The sequence below is a fragment of the Stenella coeruleoalba genome (genome assembly GCF_951394435.1).
Source record: "Stenella coeruleoalba genome assembly, chromosome: 16".
NCBI classification, from domain to species: Eukaryota; Metazoa; Chordata; class Mammalia; order Artiodactyla; family Delphinidae; genus Stenella; species Stenella coeruleoalba.
Genome location: NC_137162.1, coordinates 27,938,694 through 27,951,836, shown reverse-complemented (window position 1 = coordinate 27,951,836; position 13,143 = coordinate 27,938,694). Strand labels below are relative to the sequence as shown.

The window sequence follows — 13,143 nt, the reverse complement described above, 5'->3', positions numbered from 1 at the left end:
AACAGAAACAGGTGAGTCTTTGATGATGTCCTTAAGCCACTGGATTGATCAGCCCTGAACCCTGTCCTCCTTTGGACTTTCATTACCTAGACAAAAAATTCCATTCAGGTTTAAGCCTGTTTTCACTGGATTTTATTTTATTGTGACATATTCCTTACTTATAGGAAAACCACGACATTTTCAAAAAGATTGCATTATTTCTGAGGAAAATGGAGCTAGAAAAGCTTCTGCTACTGTCTGAACGTCTCTAGAGGGCTGTGGATGACTTTAGCATATCTGTGACAAAGTCTACATTAATTAAAATACATTATTACCCTATATTGAAGAGGGTTTGCTGACTAGGTCAACTGAGGATGATATTCTAGGAATTCCATTCATTTCTCAAAGCTTTCTGAACTATATTTTTGGGTAAAGTCAGGTTTCTAGAATATCATGAAATTTATACACACAAACATATATATGTGTGTTTACAAATATCTAAATTGTACATATATGCACACATATATGTATGTATAGAGATACATAAATATATATATATACGTATGTAAATATATATCCCTACTCCTAAAAATTGCCTTTATAGAGTAAGGATATTATACAGATTTTAAGGGAGGCAGATATAAAACACAGTCAAAAGAAAAGTAGCTCCAATCTTTAACATTGCTTTTATCCATTATGATATTCCATGTTTCTTACATAAAATCCAACAAAGCCAATTCTTCCCAGAGTTAGCATCTTCTTATTAACTGGTGTGCTCTTTCTTACTCACAATGAGAACTACTCAATCTATTTGTGTTTTCTTCTTTGCTTTGGTTTCCAGGAACCTCAGGCTTTGTTCTCACTTGCAGTGCATTTGTTTATCTTAAATTATCTTCCTCCCCTTCCTCCCCTATCTCTTCCCAGTCTTTTGTTAAGTCTTTTTATTACAATTCTAAAGGGTTATATTTTATTGTATCTGTGTTTTAAAAACATTTATTTATTTATTTAGTTAGTTAGTTATTTGGCTGCTCTGGGTCTTAGTTGCGGCACGCGGGATCTTTTTTTTTTTCAGTCATGGCATGAGGGATCTAGTTCCCTGACAAGGCCCTGCATTGGGAGCGAGGAGTCTTAACCACTGGGTCCCTATATTTGTGCTTTTTAATGTAAGTGGCTCAGATTCCTTTTGGACATAGGTGGGGCATAAGTATATTGTAATTAACTAAGTGTGACTGTAATAATTATTATTAATCATCATCATCGTGAGCTTGAATAATAATTTGCTTTTATCCATTCCCATATTTATAGTAGAGACCAAATATTCTTGTCCTCCTTTTTGAAGTGCTGGAAGATCTTCCCAGATCAGAGCAATAAGAAGTCAGCAGTTGCTTTGTGCCTCTCCTTTCCCGGGTGATTGCCATACAGGTTATCATCATGCTACTGAGCTCCTTCCCTGTCCCTAATTACTGTTTAAGGGAACATAGCCATCCTTTTCTAACAGCGCTCTTTCTGAGCAGGAATGAGATCCCTTCTCTCAACTAATTGACAAAGAACCTTGAAGAGCTGGGGTGCTTCTGCCAGCAAGTGTATAATTCCTTTATGTGTCTACACTACTCCTCTGTTGGAAACTCTGTGCCTTCAAGTGTTTGACACGCAAAAGCCAACTGCTAACTGGCTAGCTCTGAGGAAAAGCATTGAGGATGCTTCTCTAGAAAAATGGAGGTCTCTTTCACCCCAATCCCAGCCCTGGCAGTCATTATGTGGATAGAACTTCCACTGTGATAACAGTCCTCCAACTGTTGAAGAGTTGGAAGTTCCTTGGGCTTTACCAATTCTATATATTTAACCAACAGCTCCTCTGATGGTCTTTTCCTGAGCCTCTCTTATCACCTGGCTTGCTGAGAAGCTCTCTGAAATATCTTTACCTATTTATTAGGACACTGGATCCTGTTTGGCTTTGGTCATGTAAATAATTTGGAGGGAAATAAGGTCTATGATTATCCCTACAGGGTGAGTCTACTATCTTGTGAAATAAAATACAGTGCCCTGAACTCACCCTTCTTAATGCCTCCCCAACAGCCTCTGATGATAGTTTCACAATAGCTTAGCTAAACACTTTAGTACTCATTCCTGATGGAAAAGAACCATATCTCATCAGCTTCCATTATGATTTATGTCAGGGAGGTTATAAGTTCCTTGATTTCTCCAGATTCCATTAGCTGTTACTGCTCCCATGCCAAACTATGGGCACGATTTACTCTTCCCCTACCTGGCACAAACTGCTAGTTATTCCCCAATAGCTTTCCTCTCCTTCTTGCATAATAATATAATTTTATCTAGGGGCACATGGCTGCCCAACTAAACATCACATTATCTAACTTCCCTTGCAGCTAGGTATAGTGACATTTGAATAAATTTTGGCCAATGGAATACAAGTGAAGTGACATGTTCCCATGTACATCTCTGACTTATGTCCTTAAAAGGAAGGAAAATGCTTTCCCTTTCTATTTTCCTACTTCCTGTTGGCTAGAGCATGGACATAAGAGCAGGAGCTGGAACATGAGACAGATGCCATATGTTGAGGATGGCAAAGCAATAAGGTAGAGTGAGCCTGGGCCCCACATGATTGTGGAGCCCCACATTAGTCCAGGGCTTCTTATACCTCAGATTGTTACATGACAGAGAAACAAGCTTCTATCTTATTTAAGCCACTGTTATTGCAGCCAACATCCCAACTGAAGCAATTCATATGAATACATCCATATCAGAAGGATACTTTGCAAAAGGAACTTTTCTAAGAAAATTAGGATAAGCATAGAGGGAAAAAGAGTTGAAGTCAACAAGCTGTTAGCACAAAATTCCTATCCTAAGAAAAGCCAAGTCTAATCTCAGACCTCTTGGTTAAAACCATTTACTGGATACACAGAACATTTTTCCTTTTCTTAGTACGATGTTCCCTATTAAGAAATTCTTTTGTTGTCAGGACTTCCCTGGTGGTCCAGTGGGTAAGACTCCGCGATCCCGATGCAGGGGAGCCGGGTTTGATCCCTGATCAGAGAACTAGATCCCGCATGCATGCTGCAACGAAGATCCCACAACTAAAACCCAGTGCAGCCAAAATAAATAATAAATAAATAAATAAATAAACAAATAAATACAAAATGAAAACGTTTTTTAAAAAAATAAATTATTTTGTTGTTCTTCTTGGGCAATTCCTCCCTTCACTCTCTTCTTTGCTTGCCATTCCACTGACACATTCTGATTAATGCTATTGGATCATCCAAAGTTGGATTCCAAATACCTTATGGTTCTTAAGATGGAGAGCAGGCAGAAGAAAGTTGGGACCTGGAAATGAGGGAAGGGTTAAGTCCTCAGAGCGTTCACTGAAGGATTTCACATCAGTGTATGTAAGAGAATACAGCTGAGAAAACTCTATCACTCACAGCTGCCTTGGTAACTAAGCATTATCAAGCCTTTTAGGACTTACGTTGAGAGGATTAAAGTTGTAGAGAACCTATGACTACACATGGCCCGTTTCTTCTTAGGAAATCAGATTCACGGCCAAAGGGTTATGAGTTGCTTTTGAAGGAATCCAATCAGGCTGAAGGTGATCATTCTGAGAAGTGGAAAACGAATCCAAGAACTGACCAGTGATCCCCCTAAAATTTCTGATAGCTCTGAGATCTTATGACAGGGGTAAGAAAGACCTATAAATATGTGTCCATGCTGAATCAATTTCGTAACAGATTATCTCAGGGGATGAAATACTGAAATAAGATACCTACGTGATTGAAGATGGGACTAGGGAACAGGCCACAAGAATACACTTGTGATCAGCTGCTGGAATTACTCTGTTCTGTTCAATTTCTTAGTGCAGATGCAAGAGCGAGCAAAAGCAATTGATTCTTATAGATTTAATATAACCTTAGCTGATGGATTGTAAACTGTTACATGGTTTCAGAACCACTTGAAAAGTTTATTAAGACAGCAGTTAAACCAGGAGGTCAAAGGCCCTGAGGAAGATGGATGGTCTTCTTCAGGGCCATCCTGGAAAGAAAAAATACTGCCCCCCAAATAGCATAGTTCTTGTCCAAAAACCTCAAGACATAGAATGAACTTCAGCAATATCAGGAGAGATATATGACATATATAGCTTTGGTCTTTAAGAAGGGCACACTGTTTCAAGAGAAGATGCCAACTGGGGTATAACATAAGAGACCTGCCTCAGTATGGGTTTTTTTACTAGCTGATGAGTCAGAAGTGGTTCTACACATATCCTCCTAGAAGGTTATAGAGTAAGATTGTGCTTGCTCTTATCTGTGTTTCCTTGAAAGATTTTGCCTGAGATCTCCCAGAGACTGATCATCTTGAAAAAAGCCAAGGCCATGGAGAGTACTATAGACTTGAGGTTTAAAGACTTTGCTGCCTAGGACTTCCCTGGTGGCACAGTGGTTAAGAATCCGCCTGCCAATGTAGGGGACACAGGTTCGATCCTTGGTCCGGGAAGATCCCACATGCCGCGGAGCAACTAAGCCCGTGCGCCACAACTACTGAGCCTGCGCTCAAGAGCCCGTGAGCCACAACTACTGATCCCACGTGCCACAACCACTGAGGCCCACGAGCCTAGAGCCCATGCCCTGCAACAAGAGAAGCCACTGCAATGAGGAGCACGTGCACTGCAACGAAGAGTAGCCCCCGCTTGCCACAACTAGAGAAAGCCCACGTGCAGCAACGAAGACCCCACCCAGCCAAAAATAAATAAATTAAATAAATTTAAAAAAAAAAGACTTTTCTGCCTATATCTACCTACACCAAAGCGATATTTAATACTAAAACTGAGGAAGCATTAAGAGAAGAGCCCGTGATGTTAAAGGGTGCCATGGCTAGAGTCCTTGAAAATGTGGACCCAGGAAAGCTGGGAAACCAGGCAAGACATACCTAAACCACATATATCGGGGTTACCCCAATTATGATGCCACCGTTTCACGCACTATCCTTATAAAAGATTACAGAAAGGTGACTAAGGTATAGTAGAATTGGTAATGAGTGATTTCACTACAGAGAAGCCATGGACTTCACCTGTAATTTTGCAATCCAAGCTGCATGCATCAATGATTCCGTGAAGACTGTAGGATAATCAATACCATGACCAAACCATATGTTCATCCAATGCCAAGAATTGATTCTCTCTGGAGTTACAGGGTCTGTTAAGGGTAGCCCATCATTGATTGGCTCATGTGATATTGCAAAATTAAAGCAGTCCAGGAGAAATGTATGAAGACAGCTTCAGACACGGCAGATAAATGCATCACCTCCTTTACCACAGGGCATGCTCACTCAGTACACAAAAGGAGGCTCTCAAATTGTTCTATAGAAAGGGAAGACATATTTAAGTAATTAATATATGGATTGATTTTTAAATCATTTAAATAGAGACCATGTCATTATCGCTTTGAAGGGCGTGAACTCCTTGAAACACATTATCAAACTTTTCCTATGTAAGTTGGTACAACTGAGGCAGGAGATAGATGGGCTCCAGGCTAGACATTTACAACTGGTCTCCTGTTCACACTTCCTGGGGTAAGAAGAAGATGGGCTCCAGGCCAGACATTCATTACTAGCTCCCTGTTTACATTTCCTGAAGCAAGAGACAAATGGGCCCCAGGACTACATATTTATGACTGGTCTCCTGTCTATATTTCGAGATCTGCACCTCATAAAAACCAGCAACAGAAATAAGGTAAATAACCAGACGTTGGACATTTTTATGGCAGGGACAGAGTGGGACTACACCCTGTTAAAAGATCAAGAGGTCATACATTTCCCATCCTTGGGGCAAGGGAAACATTGCACATGCGCAGAAAGCCTCCTTGGGGGTCAAAAAGGAGGGGGCACCACCCCGTAATACGTGATGCTAAGGCCATCCCATAGGCCTCTGGGCTGTAATCCACCTTGGAAGAAAGTTGCGCACGCATGTTGGGGAGGCTCCTAAGGCAGGTCAGGTGTGGAAAAAGCAACCAGATAATTGGCCAAAGGTAAACAAAGACCCAGAAGAACTGACCTATAGAAATGACTTAACCGCCTCTTTACTGCACTCCTCCTTATTAGGGAGGATGCCCCACCCTTTCTCTCCAGGTGTGCATCTCTGCCTTGCTTCTATCTTAACTAAACAAAGTGTTTCTCTGTGCACTCTCCCACTTGTTGCTGTGCTATGTCTCTAATAATAAACTTTGTACCTGTTTTTACAGGTTTGCCTCTGTGAGAAATGCATTTTTCACTGGGGGCAAGAGCCAGGGGGTCCGGTGGCCAGGATTCCTAGTTTTCGTCCAGGCTACCCAGGTTCAATTCCTGGGCAGGGAATTAAGATTTTGCTTCACAGCACCACTCATTGCTGCCTCGCCGAGATCACAACCACTATGGAAAACAGTATGGAGGTTCCTCAAAAAACTAAAAATAGAATTGTCATATGATACAGCAGTCCCACTCCTGGGCATATATCCAGACAAAACTCTAATCCAAAAAGATACATGCGTCCCTATGTTCACAGCAGCATTATTCACAATAGCCAAGACATGGAAGCAACCTCAACATTCACCAACAGATGAATGGATAAAGAAGATGTGGTATACATATACAAAAGAATATTACTCAGCCATAAAAAAAGAATGAAATAATGCCATTTGCAGCAATATGGATGGACCTAGAGATTATCGCTAAGTGAAGTAAGTCAGAAAGAGAAAGACAAATACCATATGATATCACTTATATGTGGAATCTAAAATATGACACAAATGAACCTATCTAGGAAACAGAAACAGACTCACAGACATAGAGAACAGACTGGTGGTTGCCAAGGCGGAGGGGGTTTGGTAAGGATGGAGTGGGAGATTGGGGTTAGCAGATGTAAGCTGTTATATATGGAATGGATAAACAACAAGGTCCTACTGTATAGCACAGACAACTATATTCAGTATCTTATGATAAACCATAATGAAAAAGAATTTTAAAAAAGAATGTATATATATATATATGCATAACTGAAATACTTTGCTGTACAGCAGAAATTAACACAACATTGTAAATCAACTTCAGTTAAAAAAACAAAACAAAACACACCTTCCCTGGGGCTCAAGAACCAAAAGTGAACAATGTTCCCCTGGAGTTCCCATCAGAAAGAGCCTTTCACAGAAATCTCAAGAAGCTGTGTCAGGGACAGGAGGACTATGGACAGTGGACCAGAGAAAAAAGTCAAAAGGAAAGAAGAGTCAAATACTGTGGGCAGAGGTAGGTGAGAAGAAAGCAAAGTGGACCAGAGCTGGGGAAAGAGACGAGAGAGAAGAAAGGAGATGCTGGGAGAGTCAGGCCAGGATACAGAAGTACCCAGCAAGAAGCACTGCCCCTGATTCCTGCCTTCACTGCAGGCTGGCAGTTCCTGGCAGATATATATATATATATTTTTTTTTGCGGTACGTGGGCCTCTCACTGTTGTGGCCTCTCCCGTTGCGGAGCAACAGGCTCCGGACGCGCAGGCTCAGCGTCCATGGCTCACGGGCCCAGCCGCTCCGCAGCATGTGGGATCTTCCCGGACCGGGACACGAACCTGTGTCCCCTGCATCGGCAGGCGGACTCTCAACCACTGCGCCATCAGGGAAGCCCCCTGGCAGATATTTTGAAGTGTGAGTTAGTTTCTACAAAGTACATCAAGAGATCCTCCTATACTGAGATTATTGCCATCAGCCATCAACACCTTGGGAAAGCCTCCTACACTTCCCACCTTCGGTGGACATTTCATCTCTGTTTACACAGACCGCCTTCTAGTATAAACCAACCAAGGCCTCTTATCTAAATTTATGTATATCTACATGTGCCTAGAAAATGGCTGAAATTATATACACCAAACTATTAATAGTGGTTAATAACAGTGGCCCTATTGGACTTTTTAAAACAAGGACTATGCATTAGTTAAAATTACATTTTCCTCTCATACTTGCCCTTCCAGACTCAGCAAAGCTCTTGCATTTCCATAGTCTGAGGTCTTAGCTGGCTCTTGCTGCCTCCTTCGACCCCTGCCTCCTCCAGGCTGAAAGCCAGAGATGTTAAAACAAACAAGCAAGCAAACGGCAATGACTTTAGGCTTCCCTGGCATTGACTCTGGGCCTCCTCGGATGTGAATGGTTGCCTGCCTCTGGGACCTGCAACAGTTCCCAGGTCTCTCTGACCATTTTGCCCCTCACATCTTGCCATGGTCCAGAGCACTCCTTCACTATTACATTCATCACACCACATGTCACTGTTGGTTTACATGTCCACCTCTTTTGCTCCTTGAAGGCAGAGGATGAGTCTCTCTATTTCAAACCCTTTTAACAGTTGGCCTAGGGCCTGACACATAGTAGGACTTCATAAATGTTTGAATGTATGAATACCCAAGCTCTCATTGTCTCAACTGTCCTTTTCCTTCATGCTGTGAAATAATCTGCTCACCTTTGAGAACCACTGCCCTATGCCTCACTTCTGTGACTAGCACCTCCACCCAGACCTGAGAATCTGCCTGAACTTAAAACCCTAGACGTCCTGCTGCCACCACTCCATAGTGTAAAGAGATCATTATCAATATTATTAAAATCCCTTACCTGTGTACCACATTGCGTAGTTTTCAAAGAGCTTTTCCATGCAATATCTTGCTATAGCCGGTCAGCCATGGCCTGATTGTTCCGCCTTACCCATGAGCGGTTTCCTATGAATCATGAAGTTCAGAGTTTATATGATTAACTCAGGGTCATTCAGCTGGCGAGAGGCAGAGTCAGCACTCAGACTCATGCCTTATGAATACGCGCTACGTGTCCTTTCTCGGGCCACTTACACTGGTGGTGCCCCAGATTTCATCAGCTAGTGCTGCCTGCACTTCCGTGCTTGACTGAAGCATAGCTCTTCTTAAAAATCCTTTCCCTGATCCTAAGATCTAGCACTTAAATGTACCACTGTACTTCTAGAGACCAATGACAGTCCCACATGGGGGAAACTAAATGACAAGTTGTCACTCAGCATTGGACAACAGGATATGTCCAGGCCCACCGGTCTTGTAATAGTGATCCATGCCCCGGAAATTCTGGGACACCAGGGAATTCTGCTATAGCAAATACAGGTCAAAGCCTGCTGGTACGGCCTAAATCCCTATCATTTAAGTTGAACTGACTCAGATCACCTCACCCTAGTACTAGAAGGACTTTGTAATTCTCTGGGTCTGGATAGGCCAAGGGTAACTGAGTGTGCTGAGGCATGAAATCATCACCCCATGGCCATTCTTAATCCTTGGCAACCCTTTCTAGAGGGCTAATCTTTCTTATCCTTGCTAAGCATTATCCTGGTGTTTTCAAACAGACCTTGGGCTTCCGGTGTGTTAAACTTTACATTTCAATATTTTCAAATTTATGGAAATGATGTGGAATGACAACTGATATTTATTGAAAGCCCACTATATGCCAGGCACTGTACTAAGTACCTTATTTGTTTTCCACCAGTCTCACAAAGGCAGACATTATCCTCATTTGAAATACAAGGATAACACAACATTGCAAATTAACTATACCCCAATAAAATTTTTTTTAAAAAGGGGGACTTCCCTGGCAGTCCAGTGGTTAAGACTCCATGCTTCCACTGCAGGGGTCACGGGTTCGATCCCTGGTCAGGGAACTAAGATCCCACAAGCCGCGCAAAAAAGAAAAGAAAAGAAATACAAGGAAATCAAGGCCTCCAGAGATTTAAGTATCTTGAGCTACATCTTGTCAAAGGCACGTGTCTAGTAACTGGTTGTACCATCATTTGAAGCAAGTCATCTTATTCCAGGTCCCATGCTCTCTCCATCACCACTGTGCCTTCACTAATGTTATGATACTATGTGACCAATTATCTTCTGCCATCATTACAGCCACATGGGGGTTAGGGGCTCACCCACAGATATTTCCTGAACGTCCAATATCTTTCTGTTCCTTTCTTTGTGAATTCTAGGAACGCTCAGTCAAGAAAGACATCTTCTATGACGGTTTCTTAAAAAATTAAAAATAGGACTACCATATGATCCAGTAATTCTACTCTTAGGTATTTATCCAAAGGAAATGAAATCACTATCTCAAAAAGATATCTGCTGAGAGGGCCATTTGTAGCGGCGCTGGAGGCTGCGTTTGGCAGGCACTGCGAAGACGTGCACAGGAGTGAGGCCCCTGGCCGCTGCAGCCCGTCGCCGCTGCGGTCACCTCGCTTCTCCGCGTCTCGGTCGGGACCTGGTCAGCCCGGGTGCCGCGCTGCCGCCCGGACCGGCCCTCCAGCAGCTCTCGGCCCCCGGGACCCCCGCCCGGCCGCCCGCCCACAGCCTGCCGGCCGCACAGGTCCCCGGAGCCGGGCCGAGGGCGGGCGGCGTCCCCATGGCCACCGCCGGCTGGCGGGACGGCTCCGGCCAAGAGACGTACCGGCTAGTGGTGGTCGGCAGGGGTGACGGGGGCAAGTCGGCGCTCACCATCCAGTTCATCCAGTCCTATTTTGTAATGGATTATGATCCAACCGTCGAGCATTCCTGCCCAAAGCAGTGTGGGATGGGTGACCGGGCAGCCCGGCTAGATATTCTGGATACAGCGGGACAAGAGGAGTTTGGAGCTATGAAAGAACAGTATGCGAGAACTGGCGAGGGTTTCCTGTTGGTCTTTTCAGTCACAGAGGCAGTTTTGACGAAATTTATAAGTTTCAAAGACAGATTCTCAGAGTAAAGGATCGTGATGAGTTTCCAATGATTTTAACTGGTAATAAAGCAGATCTGGATCATCAGAGACAGGTAATGCAGGAAGAAGGACAGCAGTTAGCACCGTAGCTTAAGGTAACATACATGGAGGCATCAGCAAAGATCAGGATGAATATAGATCAAGCTTTCCATGAACTTGTCCAAATTATAAGGAAATTTCAAGAGCAGGAATGTCCTCCTTCACCAGAACCAACGAAAGAAAAAGACAAGAAAGGCGGCCACTGTGTCATTTTCTAAGAATCCCTTGAATTTTAGCTACCAATTTCCAGGAAAAGCCCTCATCTTCTCCCTCTCTCCTTACAGTTTACATCACGCTGGTACCTTTCTAGCCTTCGATAAATGATCACCATGGTAGCCTTAGACCAAGAAGCTGGCTAATCCTTTCCATGAAGCTAATCCAATGGTCATTCAAGACAGATTTAAAGGAAACACTAAGGCTGCTTCAAGGATTATCTGATTCCTTTAAAATGGATATCTATATACACAGACACATTCTTTTTTTAAGGACTTACTTTTAATAGGGATGAATCAGTTTTGGAACCTAAGCTGTTTGCCAAACTGAAGTCATAGGTTGTGAAATAATTTTTAACTTCTGGAATCATATTTCCTACTGTTACTCTAAATAGAAACACAGGGAGTTTTTTTAAAATGTGAATTTTTGCCTATCTCTAAAAATTTTGATGTCAACTTTAGTCAACCTTAAATACACTGAATTGAATCCACAAAAGTGAGACATCTCAGATCTTTACTGATGCTATAGCCTTTGTTTTCCAGTGGCCAAAATACCAAAATGCCTATTGTATTTATAGGTTAAAAACTGTGTGTAAAGCCTTTACTATTATTCCTAAAGATAATATTCTATGTGGCCAAATATTTGGACTTATTCTGGACTTAGTCATTTTAGTGTTCTTGGTTTTTTAATTTAACCCTTTTCACAGGCACGTTGAGAGTAAAAATAAATAATTCCTGTCTGTCTTCCTTTTCAAGTATTTCTATAAGGGATTCAAAAAAACTAAAACTGTTTTTGTTTGTAATATAAAATATGGAATTGATCTTTCCAGGGTCAGAGATGATTAATGTTTTGCTATATACTTTTATACATTATTTTCTCATCAAACCAGTTAACAAGTATTTTCATATGTTTGTAAGCAAATATGCTTTCACAGCATACCTTGTGTATATGTAAAGATAAGTATTTAATTCTCACTGTGCACTTTTAGCTGACAAAGGAAAAAAAGTCAAAACTACAGAAACTGTGGTAAAGCCTTACATGCTGTTCTGGTCCTGGCTGTACCCACCTTTGGCCAGTCACATAGCTACTCAAGAAACCTTCCCAATAGAGTACAACATGATGAGAATCTGAAATCACTTCCAATATCCCCTACTAGATATTGACTGTTATATCAAATAGTAAGTGGTAAAACGTTTAATTGACAATTAGTATAACTGTGGATAACTTCTGATTTTGTTTTTAATCCTGTGGATTGTGTTTAAACAATTCAAAAGTATGTTCCTGATTTTAAGATACTAAGTGGTATTGCACAGTTGTCACTTTATTGAATGTGTACAACAGTTCCATGAAGTTTTTAAAGCATACCCTTGAATAGCTTCAGGTGCTAGAATTAAAATTGATCTGTTATCACACACACACAAAAAGATATCTGCACCCCTAAGTTTATTGCAGTATTATTTACAATAGCCAAGACATGGAAACCACCTGAGTGTCCACTGATGGATGAGTGGATAAGGAGAAGGTGATGTGTGTGTGTGTGTGTGTGTGTGTGTGTGTGTGTGTGTGTGTAGAAAGAGAGAGAGAGAGATTGTATGATCTCACTTATTTGTGGAATCTTAAAAAACAAAGAAAACCAAACAAACACACACACACAAAAAAAACCCAAACAAAACAAAAACAACCCCCCCCCCAACTCATAGATACAGAGAACAGATTGGTGGTTATCAGATGCAGGAGATGGGCAAAATGGGTGAAGGTGGTCGAAACATAAAAATTTCCAGTTATAAGATCAATAAATCCTGGGGTACAGGACTGGTGACTATAGTTAATAATACTGTATTCTATATTTGAAAAGTTGCTAAGAGAGTAGATCTTAAAAGTTCTCATTACAAGAAAAAAAACTGTAACTATGTGTGGTGATGAATGTTAACTAAACTTATTGTGGTAATCCTTTCACAATATGTAAATATATCAGATCATCATGTTGTACACCTAAAACTAATACAGTGTTACATGTCAATTGTATCTCAATTTTAAAAAAGACATATTCTTCCTGATCTCCAAGCTTACTTCAGTCTCTCCTGTTAATGCAAGATTCCACCAATCTATGGACAGAACCTTAAAATTCTCTACAAGAAAGCAGTGA

The 13,143-nt window shown here is 41.6% G+C and overlaps 1 protein-coding gene and 1 pseudogene across 2 annotated transcripts in view; one reads left to right on the top strand and one right to left on the bottom strand.

The window, feature by feature from the left end:
- Positions 1-13,143, bottom strand: part of PKD2L1 (polycystin 2 like 1, transient receptor potential cation channel) — a gene marked incomplete at its 5' end in the record, with an annotated part of 33,669 nt that overhangs the window by 13,082 nt on the left and 7,444 nt on the right.
- LOC307175562 (ras-related protein R-Ras2-like) lies at positions 10,395-11,002 on the top strand (annotated as a pseudogene). Its single transcript has one exon. The product of its transcript is annotated as a ras-related protein R-Ras2-like (transcript).